A 14464-nucleotide genomic window follows, 5' to 3' on the forward strand; every position below is an offset into this window, starting at 1 on the left:
TGCGATAAACTCCCCGTCGGGGAATTGAACCCCGGTCTCCCGCGTGACAGGCGGGGATACTAACCACTATACTAACGAGGAAGCAATGCTCCCCGGGTGCGAGCACATTGAGCTGAGCTACGCATTATAGATTTGTTGTCGAGGAACGTCAGAACTGTGCCGAGACGTGTTTTCTGTGCCGATTACGGAGTGCTATTTAATGGAGCAAACTGCAGCTTTACCCAATTGACTGCGTCTTGTAGATGAGCAGTAAAGAGATTGAAAGGGACGCATGAAAACATCAAGAAGGTGGAGATCGAAAGGAGCGCTTGCATGTTCTTTTTCATTGTGGAGCAAAGATGGCATGTCTGCAAATCTGAACATGTTGGACTGATTCAGCTGCTCTCTCTCAACAGGTCGCGTCAGAGCTGCTGATATGTTCCAGCACTTTTGTTTGTTCTTTCTGATTTCAGCATCTGCAGTATTTTGCTTTTATCTAATGGCTGGAAATTCATAATTGTTCCCTCCCAAAACGCTGGAAGTCCAAAGTTGCTGACAGCTGAGATTTTGTTCATGGTATTCTTTTGGATTGACCGTGGTATAGTTGCAGATTCATTAAAATTATCATTGCCAATCACACATAATTATGGGAAGAATTTGTTCTGCAGCAACGACCACATCATCAATTGTTTGATATAGATTTGTTTGATCAATGCTGCCTCAGTTCACATCATATTCGTGCACATCTCTGCCAGCCACTGGAAAATGAAGCCAGATTCCAAACCGTTTCTAAAATCTTGAAGTCGTTGTTTAGATATTCTGTGTCTCCCATGATTATTTTAAGGTGCTCAATTAAAACTCCATGGTGTAGCGACGGATTCGAAAAATAATACACAGTTCTAAGCAGTTTCTGAAAGATCGAACCACGTCATGCCTGCAGCGGAAAAGGCAGCCACTTTGTCCGATCGAGTCAGGGCAGACGATTCACCATCTCGCCACCTTGTTCTGTCCCAACGCTGAGCTCAGGTTAATAATGGAGACGCTGACACGAGGATCACTTATCAGCTTGGCTTGACATCCCAAATACAGTTGGTAGTTTAACAAACATTTGAATTATTGCAGAACAAATTGCTGGACGTTTTCAATATGAGTGATTAATTAAGTTCTCTTCCAAAGCCCCTTTGTGATGTGATCAGTTGTTTTGGGAATGAAAATAACATTCCCTGACCGGCAATCGAACCCGGGCCGCGGCGGTGAGAACGCCGAATCCTAACCACTAGACCACCAGGGAGCACATGCAACCGGGTCGGACTGACCAGCCAACAGTGTCACTTTCTATTCTGGGAACACTTCGACAGACTCGGTCAATCGGCCTCCCATCTTCGGGTCAGCGTTCCCCAAGGCGATCTTCATGACACATGACAACGCAGAATGGCCCAGCAGAAACTGACAGGAAAGTTCTACGTACACGAGGAAGGCCTCAACCGGGATCTTGGCTTCAAGCCACACGATTCCAACCCCTCGCCATGCTGTTCGGATTTACAATATCTTACTCTCTGCACTCGCATTAGACAATTCACACATCATTATCCTGTGATTATCCTTCCTCCTGACGCGCATTGTCTGTACCTTTCAACACTGGATAAACAGTAAAGACTCACATTCTAACCATTGTTCACAATCCAAATGGAAATTGTTTTCTGATTGTGTCTTGGCCTGACGATGCCGTGATGTGAACGTAACTCCGTTCACCTGGTGGACCTTCAGCTATTTTTGTGAGAATTCTCGTGTTCCCCCGCCATCCAATGCCGGCAGGTCCACATCAGAGTAGAGAAAAATGTTGCAGAATTGAATGATGGTGGATGAATTGAATGCTGCGAAGGAATCTTTCAAAGGCATATAAAGAGTGACATTTTGGAAAGAGTATTGCTTTGAGAGTTATTATTTTCACTTTCAAATGTTGGCGACATCAAATGTGCAATTTGATTCACGAAAATTGCGATAAACTCCCCGTCGGGGAATTGAACCCCGGTCTCCCGCGTGACAGGCGGGGATACTAACCACTATACTAACGAGGAAGCAATGCTCCCCGGGTGCGAGCACATTGAGCTGAGCTACGCATTATAGATTTGTTGTCGAGGAACGTCAGAACTGTGCCGAGACGTGTTTTCTGTGCCGATTACGGAGTGCTATTTAATGGAGCAAACTGCAGCTTTACCCAATTGACTGCGTCTTGTAGATGAGCAGTAAAGAGATTGAAAGGGACGCATGAAAACATCAAGAAGGTGGAGATCGAATGGAGCACTTGCATGTTCTTTTTCATTGTGGAGCAAAGATGGCATGTCTGCAAATCTGAACATGTTGGATTGATTTAGCTGCTCTCTCTCAACAGGTCGCGTCAGAGCTGCTGATATGTTCCAGCACTTTTGTTTGTTCTTTCTGATTTCAGCATCTGCAGTATTTTGCTTTTATCTAATGGCTGGAAATTCATAATTGTTCCCTCCCAAAACGCTGGAAGTCCAAAGTTGCTGACAGCTGAGATTTTGTTCATGGTGTTCTTTTGGATTGACCGTGGTATAGTTGCAGATTCATTAAAATTATCATTGCCAATCACACATAATTATGGGAAGAATTTGTTCTGCAGCAACGACCACATCATCAATTGTTTGATATAGATTTGTTTGATCAATGCTGCCTCAGTTCACATCATATTCGTGCACATCTCTGCCAGCCACTGGAAAATGAAGCCAGATTCCAAACCGTTTCTAAAATCTTGAAGTCGTTGTTTAGATATTCTGTGTCTCCCATGATTATTTTAAGGTGCTCAATTAAAACTCCATGGTGTAGCGACGGATTCGAAAAATAATACACAGTTCTAAGCAGTTTCTGAAAGATCGAACCACGTCATGCCTGCAGCGGAAAAGGCAGCCACTTTGTCCGATCGAGTCAGGGCAGACGATTCACCATTTCGCCACCTTGTTCTGTCCCAACGCTGAGCTCAGGTTAATAATGGAGACGCTGACACGAGGATCACTTATCAGCTTGGCTTGACATCCCAAATATAGTTGGTAGTTTAACAAACATTTGAATTATTGCAGAACAAATTGCTGGACGTTTTCAATATGAGTGATTAATTAAGTTCTCTTCCAAAGCCCCTTTGTGATGTGATCAGTTGTTTTGCGAATGAAAATAACACTCCCTGACCGGGAATCGAACCCGGGCCGCGGCGGTGAGAACGCCGAATCCTAACCACTAGACCACCAGGGAGCACATGCAACCGGGTCGGACTGACCAGCCAACAGTGTCACTTTCTATTCTGGGAACACTTCGACAGACTCGGTCAATCGGCCTCCCATCTTCGGGTCAGCGTTCCCCAAGGCGATCTTCATGACACATGACAACGCAGAATGGCCCAGCAGAAACTGACAGGAAAGTTCTACGTACACGAGGAAGGCCTCAACCGGGATCTTGGCTTCAAGCCACACGATTCCAACCCCTCGCCATGCTGTTCGGATTTACAATATCTTACTCTCTGCACTCGCATTAGACAATTCACACATCATTATCCTGTGATTATCCTTCCTCCTGACGCGCATTGTCTGTACCTTTCAACACTGGATAAACAGTAAAGACTCACATTCTAACCATTGTTCACAATCCAAATGGAAATTGTTTTCTGATTGTGTCTTGGCCTGACGATGCCGTGATGTGAACGTAACTCCGTTCACCTGGTGGACCTTCAGCTATTTTTGTGAGAATTCTCGTGTTCCCCCGCCATCCAATGCCGGCAGGTCCACATCAGAGTAGAGAAAAATGTTGCAGAATTGAATGATGGTGGATGAATTGAATGCTGCGAAGGAATCTTTCAAAGGCATATAAAGAGTGACATTTTGGAAAGAGTATTGCTTTGAGAGTTATTATTTTCACTTTCAAATGTTGGCGACATCAAATGTGCAATTTGATTCACGAAAATTGCGATAAACTCCCCGTCGGGGAATTGAACCCCGGTCTCCCGCGTGACAGGCGGGGATACTAACCACTATACTAACGAGGAAGCAATGCTCCCCGGGTGCGAGCACATTGAGCTGAGCTACGCATTATAGATTTGTTGTCGAGGAACGTCAGAACTGTGCCGAGACGTGTTTTCTGTGCCGATTACGGAGTGCTATTTAATGGAGCAAACTGCAGCTTTACCCAATTGACTGCGTCTTGTAGATGAGCAGTAAAGAGATTGAAAGGGACGCATGAAAACATCAAGAAGGTGGAGATCGAATGGAGCGCTTGCATGTTCTTTTTCATTGTGGAGCAAAGATGGCATGTCTGCAAATCTGAACATGTTGGATTGATTTAGCTGCTCTCTCTCAACAGGTCGCGTCAGAGCTGCTCATATGTTCCAGCACTTTTGTTTGTTCTTTCTGATTTCAGCATCTGCAGTATTTTGCTTTTATCTAATGGCTGGAAATTCATAATTGTTCCCTCCCAAAACGCTGGAAGTCCAAAGTTGCTGACAGCTGAGATTTTGTTCATGGTGTTCTTTTGGATTGACCGTGGTATAGTTGCAGATTCATTAAAATTATCATTGCCAATCACACATAATTATGGGAAGAATTTGTTCTGCAGCAACGACCACATCATCAATTGTTTGATATAGATTTGTTTGATCAATGCTGCCTCAGTTCACATCATATTCGTGCACATCTCTGCCAGCCACTGGAAAATGAAGCCAGATTCCAAACCGTTTCTAAAATCTTGAAGTCGTTGTTTAGATATTCTGTGTCTCCCATGATTATTTTAAGGTGCTCAATTAAAACTCCATGGTGTAGCGACGGATTCGAAAAATAATACACAGTTCTAAGCAGTTTCTGAAAGATCGAACCACGTCATGCCTGCAGCGGAAAAGGCAGCCACTTTGTCCGATCGAGTCAGGGCAGACGATTCACCATCTCGCCACCTTGTTCTGTCCCAACGCTGAGCTCAGGTTAATAATGGAGACGCTGACACGAGGATCACTTATCAGCTTGGCTTGACATCCCAAATACAGTTGGTAGTTTAACAAACATTTGAATTATTGCAGAACAAATTGCTGGACGTTTTCAATATGAGTGATTAATTAAGTTCTCTTCCAAAGCCCCTTTGTGATGTGATCAGTTGTTTTGGGAATGAAAATAACACTCCCTGACCGGGAATCGAACCCGGGCCGCGGCGGTGAGAACGCCGAATCCTAACCACTAGACCACCAGGGAGCACATGCAACCGGGTCGGACTGACCAGCCAACAGTGTCACTTTCTATTCTGGGAACACTTCGACAGACTCGGTCAATCGGCCTCCCATCTTCGGGTCAGCGTTCCCCAAGGCGATCTTCATGACACATGACAACGCAGAATGGCCCAGCAGAAACTGACAGGAAAGTTCTAAGTACACGAGGAAGGCCTCAACCGGGATCTTGGCTTCAAGCCACACGATTCCAACCCCTCGCCATGCTGTTCGGATTTACAATATCTTACTCTCTGCACTCGCATTAGACAATTCACACATCATTATCCTGTGATTATCCTTCCTCCTGACGCGCATTGTCTGTACCTTTCAACACTGGATAAACAGTAAAGACTCACATTCTAACCATTGTTCACAATCCAAATGGAAATTGTTTTCTGATTGTGTCTTGGCCTGACGATGCCGTGATGTGAACGTAACTCCGTTCACCTGGTGGACCTTCAGCTATTTTTGTGAGAATTCTCGTGTTCCCCCGCCATCCAATGCCGGCAGGTCCACATCAGAGTAGAGAAAAATGTTGCAGAATTGAATGATGGTGGATGAATTGAATGCTGCGAAGGAATCTTTCAAAGGCATATAAAGAGTGACATTTTGGAAAGAGTATTGCTTTGAGAGTTATTATTTTCACTTTCAAATGTTGGCGACATCAAATGTGCAATTTGATTCACGAAAATTGCGATAAACTCCCCGTCGGGGAATTGAACCCCGGTCTCCCGCGTGACAGGCGGGGATACTAACCACTATACTAACGAGGAAGCAATGCTCCCCGGGTGCGAGCACATTGAGCTGAGCTACGCATTATAGATTTGTTGTCGAGGAACGTCAGAACTGTGCCGAGACGTGTTTTCTGTGCCGATTACGGAGTGCTATTTAATGGAGCAAACTGCAGCTTTACCCAATTGACTGCGTCTTGTAGATGAGCAGTAAAGAGATTGAAAGGGACGCATGAAAACATCAAGAAGGTGGAGATCGAATGGAGCGCTTGCATGTTCTTTTTCATTGTGGAGCAAAGATGGCATGTCTGCAAATCTGAACATGTTGGATTGATTTAGCTGCTCTCTCTCAACAGGTCGCGTCAGAGCTGCTCATATGTTCCAGCACTTTTGTTTGTTCTTTCTGATTTCAGCATCTGCAGTATTTTGCTTTTATCTAATGGCTGGAAATTCATAATTGTTCCCTCCCAAAACGCTGGAAGTCCAAAGTTGCTGACAGCTGAGATTTTGTTCATGGTGTTCTTTTGGATTGACCGTGGTATAGTTGCAGATTCATTAAAATTATCATTGCCAATCACACATAATTATGGGAAGAATTTGTTCTGCAGCAACGACCACATCATCAATTGTTTGATATAGATTTGTTTGATCAATGCTGCCTCAGTTCACATCATATTCGTGCACATCTCTGCCAGCCACTGGAAAATGAAGCCAGATTCCAAACCGTTTCTAAAATCTTGAAGTCGTTGTTTAGATATTCTGTGTCTCCCATGATTATTTTAAGGTGCTCAATTAAAACTCCATGGTGTAGCGACGGATTCGAAAAATAATACACAGTTCTAAGCAGTTTCTGAAAGATCGAACCACGTCATGCCTGCAGCGGAAAAGGCAGCCACTTTGTCCGATCGAGTCAGGGCAGACGATTCACCATTTCGCCACCTTGTTCTGTCCCAACGCTGAGCTCAGGTTAATAATGGAGACGCTGACACGAGGATCACTTATCAGCTTGGCTTGACATCCCAAATATAGTTGGTAGTTTAACAAACATTTGAATTATTGCAGAACAAATTGCTGGACGTTTTCAATATGAGTGATTAATTAAGTTCTCTTCCAAAGCCCCTTTGTGATGTGATCAGTTGTTTTGGGAATGAAAATAACATTCCCTGACCGGGAATCGAACCCGGGCCGCGGCGGTGAGAACGCCGAATCCTAACCACTAGACCACCAGGGAGCACATGCAACCGGGTCGGACTGACCAGCCAACAGTGTCACTTTCTATTCTGGGAACACTTCGACAGACTCGGTCAATCGGCCTCCCATCTTCGGGTCAGCGTTCCCCAAGGCGATCTTCATGACACATGACAACGCAGAATGGCCCAGCAGAAACTGACAGGAAAGTTCTACGTACACGAGGAAGGCCTCAACCGGGATCTTGGCTTCAAGCCACACGATTCCAACCCCTCGCCATGCTGTTCGGATTTACAATATCTTACTCTCTGCACTCGCATTAGACAATTCACACATCATTATCCTGTGATTATCCTTCCTCCTGACGCGCATTGTCTGTACCTTTCAACACTGGATAAACAGTAAAGACTCACATTCTAACCATTGTTCACAATCCAAATGGAAATTGTTTTCTGATTGTGTCTTGGCCTGACGATGCCGTGATGTGAACGTAACTCCGTTCACCTGGTGGACCTTCAGCTATTTTTGTGAGAATTCTCGTGTTCCCCCGCCATCCAATGCCGGCAGGTCCACATCAGAGTAGAGTAAAATGTTGCAGAATTGAATGATGGTGGATGAATTGAATGCTGCGAAGGAATCTTTCAAAGGCATATAAAGGGTGACATTTTGGAAAGCGTATTGCTTTGAGAGTTATTATTTTCACTTTCAAATGTTGGCGACATCAAATGTGCAATTTGATTCACGAAAATTGCGATAAACTCCCCGTCGGGGAATTGAACCCCGGTCTCCCGCGTGACAGGCGGGGATACTAACCACTATACTAACGAGGAAGCAATGCTCCCCGGGTGCGAGCACATTGAGCTGAGCGACGCATTATAGATTTGTTGTCGAGGAACGTCAGAACTGTGCCGAGACGTGTTTTCTGTGCCGATTACGGAGTGCTATTTAATGGAGCAAACTGCAGCTTTACCCAATTGACTGCGTCTTGTAGATGAGCAGTAAAGAGATTGAAAGGGACGCATGAAAACATCAAGAAGGTGGAGATCGAATGGAGCGCTTGCATGTTCTTTTTCATTGTGGAGCAAAGATGGCATGTCTGCAAATCTGAACATGTTGGATTGATTTAGCTGCTCTCTCTCAACAGGTCGCGTCAGAGCTGCTCATATGTTCCAGCACTTTTGTTTGTTCTTTCTGATTTCAGCATCTGCAGTATTTTGCTTTTATCTAATGGCTGGAAATTCATAATTGTTCCCTCCCAAAACGCTGGAAGTCCAAAGTTGCTGACAGCTGAGATTTTGTTCATGGTGTTCTTTTGGATTGACCGTGGTATAGTTGCAGATTCATTAAAATTATCATTGCCAATCACACATAATTATGGGAAGAATTTGTTCTGCAGCAACGACCACATCATCAATTGTTTGATATAGATTTGTTTGATCAATGCTGCCTCAGTTCACATCATATTCGTGCACATCTCTGCCAGCCACTGGAAAATGAAGCCAGATTCCAAACCGTTTCTAAAATCTTGAAGTCGTTGTTTAGATATTCTGTGTCTCCCATGATTATTTTAAGGTGCTCAATTAAAACTCCATGGTGTAGCGACGGATTCGAAAAATAATACACAGTTCTAAGCAGTTTCTGAAAGATCGAACCACGTCATGCCTGCAGCGGAAAAGGCAGCCACTTTGTCCGATCGAGTCAGGGCAGACGATTCACCATTTCGCCACCTTGTTCTGTCCCAACGCTGAGCTCAGGTTAATAATGGAGACGCTGACACGAGGATCACTTATCAGCTTGGCTTGACATCCCAAATATAGTTGGTAGTTTAACAAACATTTGAATTATTGCAGAACAAATTGCTGGACGTTTTCAATATGAGTGATTAATTCAGTTCTCTTCCAAAGCCCCTTTGTGATGTGATCAGTTGTTTTGGGAATGAAAATAACATTCCCTGACCGGGAATCGAACCCGGGCCGCGGCGGTGAGAACGCCGAATCCTAACCACTAGACCACCAGGGAGCACATGCAACCGGGTCGGACTGACCAGCCAACAGTGTCACTTTCTATTCTGGGAACACTTCGACAGACTCGGTCAATCGGCCTCCCATCTTCGGGTCAGCGTTCCCCAAGGCGATCTTCATGACACATGACAACGCAGAATGGCCCAGCAGAAACTGACAGGAAAGTTCTACGTACACGAGGAAGGCCTCAACCGGGATCTTGGCTTCAAGCCACACGATTCCAACCCCTCGCCATGCTGTTCGGATTTACAATATCTTACTCTCTGCACTCGCATTAGACAATTCACACATCATTATCCTGTGATTATCCTTCCTCCTGACGCGCATTGTCTGTACCTTTCAACACTGGATAAACAGTAAAGACTCACATTCTAACCATTGTTCACAATCCAAATGGAAATTGTTTTCTGATTGTGTCTTGGCCTGACGATGCCGTGATGTGAACGTAACTCCGTTCACCTGGTGGACCTTCAGCTATTTTTGTGAGAATTCTCGTGTTCCCCCGCCAATCCAATGCCGGCAGGTCCACATCAGAGTAGAGTAAAATGTTGCAGAATTGAATGATGGTGGATGAATTGAATGCTGCGAAGGAATCTTTCAAAGGCATATAAAGGGTGACATTTTGGAAAGCGTATTGCTTTGAGAGTTATTATTTTCACTTTCAAATGTTGGCGACATCAAATGTGCAATTTGATTCACGAAAATTGCGATAAACTCCCCGTCGGGGAATTGTACCCGGTCTCCCGCGTGACAGGCGGGGATACTAACCACTATACTAACGAGGAAGCAATGCTCCCCGGGTGCGAGCACATTGAGCTGAGCTACGCATTATAGATTTGTTGTCGAGGAACGTCAGAACTGTGCCGAGACGTGTTTTCTGTGCCGATTACGGAGTGCTATTTAATGGAGCAAACTGCAGCTTTACCCAATTGACTGCGTCTTGTAGATGAGCAGTAAAGAGATTGAAAGGGACGCATGAAAACATCAAGAAGGTGGAGATCGAATGGAGCGCTTGCATGTTCTTTTTCATTGTGGAGCAAAGATGGCATGTCTGCAAATCTGAACATGTTGGATTGATTTAGCTGCTCTCTCTCAACAGGTCGCGTCAGAGCTGCTGATATGTTCCAGCACTTTTGTTTGTTCTTTCTGATTTCAGCATCTGCAGTATTTTGCTTTTATCTAATGGCTGGAAATTCATAATTGTTCCCTCCCAAAACGCTGGAAGTCCAAAGTTGCTGACAGCTGAGATTTTGTTCATGGTGTTCTTTTGGATTGACCGTGGGAGAGTTGCAGATTCATTAAAATTATCATTGCCAATCACACATAATTATGGGAAGAATTTGTTCTGCAGCAACGACCACATCATCAATTGTTTGATATAGATTTGTTTGATCAATGCTGCCTCAGTTCACATCATATTCGTGCACATCTCTGCCAGCCACTGGAAAATGAAGCCAGATTCCAAACCGTTTCTAAAATCTTGAAGTCGTTGTTTAGATATTCTGTGTCTCCCATGATTATTTTAAGGTGCTCAATTAAAACTCCATGGTGTAGCGACGGATTCGAAAAATAATACACAGTTCTAAGCAGTTTCTGAAAGATCGAACCACGTCATGCCTGCAGCGGAAAAGGCAGCCACTTTGTCCGATCGAGTCAGGGCAGACGATTCACCATTTCGCCACCTTGTTCTGTCCCAACGCTGAGCTCAGGTTAATAATGGAGACGCTGACACGAGGATCACTTATCAGCTTGGCTTGACATCCCAAATATAGTTGGTAGTTTAACAAACATTTGAATTATTGCAGAACAAATTGCTGGACGTTTTCAATATGAGTGATTAATTAAGTTCTCTTCCAAAGCCCCTTTGTGATGTGATCAGTTGTTTTGGGAATGAAAATAACACTCCCTGACCGGGAATCGAACCCGGGCCGCGGCGGTGAGAACGCCGAATCCTAACCACTAGACCACCAGGGAGCACATGCAACCGGGTCGGACTGACCAGCCAACAGTGTCACTTTCTATTCTGGGAACACTTCGACAGACTCGGTCAATCGGCCTCCCATCTTCGGGTCAGCGTTCCCCAAGGCGATCTTCATGACACATGACAACGCAGAATGGCCCAGCAGAAACTGACAGGAAAGTTCTACGTACACGAGGAAGGCCTCAACCGGGATCTTGGCTTCAAGTCACACGATTCCAACCCCTCGCCATGCTGTTCGGATTTACAATATCTTACTCTCTGCACTCGCATTAGACAATTCACACATCATTATCCTGTGATTATCCTTCCTCCTGACGCGCATTGTCTGTACCTTTCAACACTGGATAAACAGTAAAGACTCACATTCTAACCATTGTTCACAATCCAAATGGAAATTGTTTTCTGATTGTGTCTTGGCCTGACGATGCCGTGATGTGAACGTAACTCCGTTCACCTGGTGGACCTTCAGCTATTTTTGTGAGAATTCTCGTGTTCCCCCGCCATCCAATGCCGGCAGGTCCACATCAGAGTAGAGAAAAATGTTGCAGAATTGAATGATGGTGGATGAATTGAATGCTGCGAAGGAATCTTTCAAAGGCATATAAAGAGTGACATTTTGGAAAGAGTATTGCTTTGAGAGTTATTATTTTCACTTTCAAATGTTGGCGACATCAAATGTGCAATTTGATTCACGAAAATTGCGATAAACTCCCCGTCGGGGAATTGAACCCCGGTCTCCCGCGTGACAGGCGGGGATACTAACCACTATACTAACGAGGAAGCAATGCTCCCCGGGTGCGAGCACATTGAGCTGAGCTACGCATTATAGATTTGTTGTCGAGGAACGTCAGAACTGTGCCGAGACGTGTTTTCTGTGCCGATTACGGAGTGCTATTTAATGGAGCAAACTGCAGCTTTACCCAATTGACTGCGTCTTGTAGATGAGCAGTAAAGAGATTGAAAGGGACGCATGAAAACATCAAGAAGGTGGAGATCGAATGGAGCGCTTGCATGTTCTTTTTCATTGTGGAGCAAAGATGGCATGTCTGCAAATCTGAACATGTTGGATTGATTTAGCTGCTCTCTCTCAACAGGTCGCGTCAGAGCTGCTGATATGTTCCAGCACTTTTGTTTGTTCTTTCTGATTTCAGCATCTGCAGTATTTTGCTTTTATCTAATGGCTGGAAATTCATAATTGTTCCCTCCCAAAACGCTGGAAGTCCAAAGTTGCTGACAGCTGAGATTTTGTTCATGGTGTTCTTTTGGATTGACCGTGGTATAGTTGCAGATTCATTAAAATTATCATTGCCAATCACACATAATTATGGGAAGAATTTGTTCTGCAGCAACGACCACATCATCAATTGTTTGATATAGATTTTTTTGATCAATGCTGCCTCAGTTCACATCATATTCGTGCACATCTCTGCCAGCCACTGGAAAATGAAGCCAGATTCCAAACCGTTTCTAAAATCTTGAAGTCGTTGTTTAGATATTCTGTGTCTCCCATGATTATTTTAAGGTGCTCAATTAAAACTCCATGGTGTAGCGACGGATTCGAAAAATAATACACAGTTCTAAGCAGTTTCTGAAAGATCGAACCACGTCATGCCTGCAGCGGAAAAGGCAGCCACTTTGTCCGATCGAGTCAGGGCAGACGATTCACCATTTCGCCACCTTGTTCTGTCCCAACGCTGAGCTCAGGTTAATAATGGAGACGCTGACACGAGGATCACTTATCAGCTTGGCTTGACATCCCAAATACAGTTGGTAGTTTAACAAACATTTGAATTATTGCAGAACAAATTGCTGGACGTTTTCAATATGAGTGATTAATTAAGTTCTCTTCCAAAGCCCCTTTGTGATGTGATCAGTTGTTTTGGGAATGAAAATAACACTCCCTGACCGGGAATCGAACCCGGGCCGCGGCGGTGAGAACGCCGAATCCAAACCACTAGACCACCAGGGAGCACATGCAACCAGGTCGGACTGACCAGCCAACAGTGTCACTTTCTATTCTGGGAACACTTCGACAGACTCGGTCAATCGGCCTCCCATCTTCGGGTCAGCGTTCCCCAAGGCGATCTTCATGACACATGACAACGCAGAATGGCCCAGCAGAAACTGACAGGAAAGTTCTACGTACACGAGGAAGGCCTCAACCGGGATCTTGGCTTCAAGCCACACGATTCCAACCCCTCGCCATGCTGTTCGGATTTACAATATCTTACTCTCTGCACTCGCATTAGACAATTCACACATCATTATCCTGTGATTATCCTTCCTCCTGACGCGCATTGTCTGTACCATTCAACACTGGATAAACAGTAAAGACTCACATTCTAACCATTGTTCACAATCCAAATGGAAATTGTTTTCTGATTGTGTCTTGGCCTGACGATGCCGTGATGTGAACGTAACTCCGTTCACCTGGTGGACCTTCAGCTATTTTTGTGAGAATTCTCGTGTTCCCCCGCCAATCCAATGCCGGCAGGTCCACATCAGAGTAGAGTAAAATGTTGCAGAATTGAATGATGGTGGATGAATTGAATGCTGCGAAGGAATCTTTCAAAGGCATATAAAGGGTGACATTTTGGAAAGCGTATTGCTTTGAGAGTTATTATTTTCACTTTCAAATGTTGGCGACATCAAATGTGCAATTTGATTCACGAAAATTGCGATAAACTCCCCGTCGGGGAATTGAACCCCGGTCTCCCGCGTGACAGGCGGGGATACTAACCACTATACTAACGAGGAAGCAATGCTCCCCGGGTGCGAGCACATTGAGCTGAGCTACGCATTATAGATTTGTTGTCGAGGAACGTCAGAACTGTGCCGAGACGTGTTTTCTGTGCCGATTACGGAGTGCTATTTAATGGAGCAAACTGCAGCTTTACCCAATTGACTGCGTCTTGTAGATGAGCAGTAAAGAGATTGAAAGGGACGCATGAAAACATCAAGAAGGTGGAGATCGAATGGAGCGCTTGCATGTTCTTTTTCATTGTGGAGCAAAGATGGCATGTCTGCAAATCTGAACATGTTGGACTGATTCAGCTGCTCTCTCTCAACAGGTCGCGTCAGAGCTGCTGATATGTTCCAGCACTTTTGTTTGTTCTTTCTGATTTCAGCATCTGCAGTATTTTGCTTTTATCTAATGGCTGGAAATTCATAATTGTTCCCTCCCAAAACGCTGGAAGTCCAAAGTTGCTGACAGCTGAGATTTTGTTCATGGTGTTCTTTTGGATTGACCGTGGTATAGTTGCAGATTCATTAAAATTATCATTGCCAATCACACATAATTATGGGA

The 14464-nt window shown here is 44.6% G+C and overlaps 14 non-coding genes across 14 annotated transcripts; all 14 read right to left on the bottom strand.

Annotated features, from left to right (window-relative positions):
* Positions 1–9: 9 nt before the first annotated feature.
* On the bottom strand, positions 10–81 carry trnad-guc (transfer RNA aspartic acid (anticodon GUC)). Its single transcript has one exon. It is a non-coding gene; the product is annotated as a tRNA-Asp (tRNA).
* Positions 82–1198: 1117 nt separating this feature from the next.
* trnae-cuc (transfer RNA glutamic acid (anticodon CUC)) lies at positions 1199–1270 on the bottom strand. Its single transcript has one exon. It is a non-coding gene; the product is annotated as a tRNA-Glu (tRNA).
* Positions 1271–1985: 715 nt separating this feature from the next.
* On the bottom strand, positions 1986–2057 carry trnad-guc (transfer RNA aspartic acid (anticodon GUC)). Its single transcript has one exon. It is a non-coding gene; the product is annotated as a tRNA-Asp (tRNA).
* Positions 2058–3174: 1117 nt separating this feature from the next.
* Positions 3175–3246, bottom strand: trnae-cuc (transfer RNA glutamic acid (anticodon CUC)). The gene has a single exon. It is a non-coding gene; the product is annotated as a tRNA-Glu (tRNA).
* A 715-nt stretch (positions 3247–3961) lies between these two features.
* trnad-guc (transfer RNA aspartic acid (anticodon GUC)) lies at positions 3962–4033 on the bottom strand. The gene has a single exon. It is a non-coding gene; the product is annotated as a tRNA-Asp (tRNA).
* A 1117-nt stretch (positions 4034–5150) lies between these two features.
* trnae-cuc (transfer RNA glutamic acid (anticodon CUC)) lies at positions 5151–5222 on the bottom strand. Its single transcript has one exon. It is a non-coding gene; the product is annotated as a tRNA-Glu (tRNA).
* A 715-nt stretch (positions 5223–5937) lies between these two features.
* Positions 5938–6009, bottom strand: trnad-guc (transfer RNA aspartic acid (anticodon GUC)). Its single transcript has one exon. It is a non-coding gene; the product is annotated as a tRNA-Asp (tRNA).
* Positions 6010–7126: 1117 nt separating this feature from the next.
* On the bottom strand, positions 7127–7198 carry trnae-cuc (transfer RNA glutamic acid (anticodon CUC)). Its single transcript has one exon. It is a non-coding gene; the product is annotated as a tRNA-Glu (tRNA).
* Positions 7199–7913: 715 nt separating this feature from the next.
* Positions 7914–7985, bottom strand: trnad-guc (transfer RNA aspartic acid (anticodon GUC)). Its single transcript has one exon. It is a non-coding gene; the product is annotated as a tRNA-Asp (tRNA).
* Positions 7986–9102: 1117 nt separating this feature from the next.
* Positions 9103–9174, bottom strand: trnae-cuc (transfer RNA glutamic acid (anticodon CUC)). The gene has a single exon. It is a non-coding gene; the product is annotated as a tRNA-Glu (tRNA).
* Positions 9175–11078: 1904 nt separating this feature from the next.
* On the bottom strand, positions 11079–11150 carry trnae-cuc (transfer RNA glutamic acid (anticodon CUC)). Its single transcript has one exon. It is a non-coding gene; the product is annotated as a tRNA-Glu (tRNA).
* A 715-nt stretch (positions 11151–11865) lies between these two features.
* On the bottom strand, positions 11866–11937 carry trnad-guc (transfer RNA aspartic acid (anticodon GUC)). The gene has a single exon. It is a non-coding gene; the product is annotated as a tRNA-Asp (tRNA).
* Positions 11938–13054: 1117 nt separating this feature from the next.
* Positions 13055–13126, bottom strand: trnae-cuc (transfer RNA glutamic acid (anticodon CUC)). The gene has a single exon. It is a non-coding gene; the product is annotated as a tRNA-Glu (tRNA).
* Positions 13127–13842: 716 nt separating this feature from the next.
* trnad-guc (transfer RNA aspartic acid (anticodon GUC)) lies at positions 13843–13914 on the bottom strand. The gene has a single exon. It is a non-coding gene; the product is annotated as a tRNA-Asp (tRNA).
* Between the last annotated feature and the right edge of the window lie 550 nt (positions 13915–14464).

The sequence above is a fragment of the Mustelus asterias genome, chromosome 8 (assembly GCF_964213995.1).
Source record: "Mustelus asterias chromosome 8, sMusAst1.hap1.1, whole genome shotgun sequence".
Classification (NCBI taxonomy): domain Eukaryota; kingdom Metazoa; phylum Chordata; class Chondrichthyes; order Carcharhiniformes; family Triakidae; genus Mustelus; species Mustelus asterias.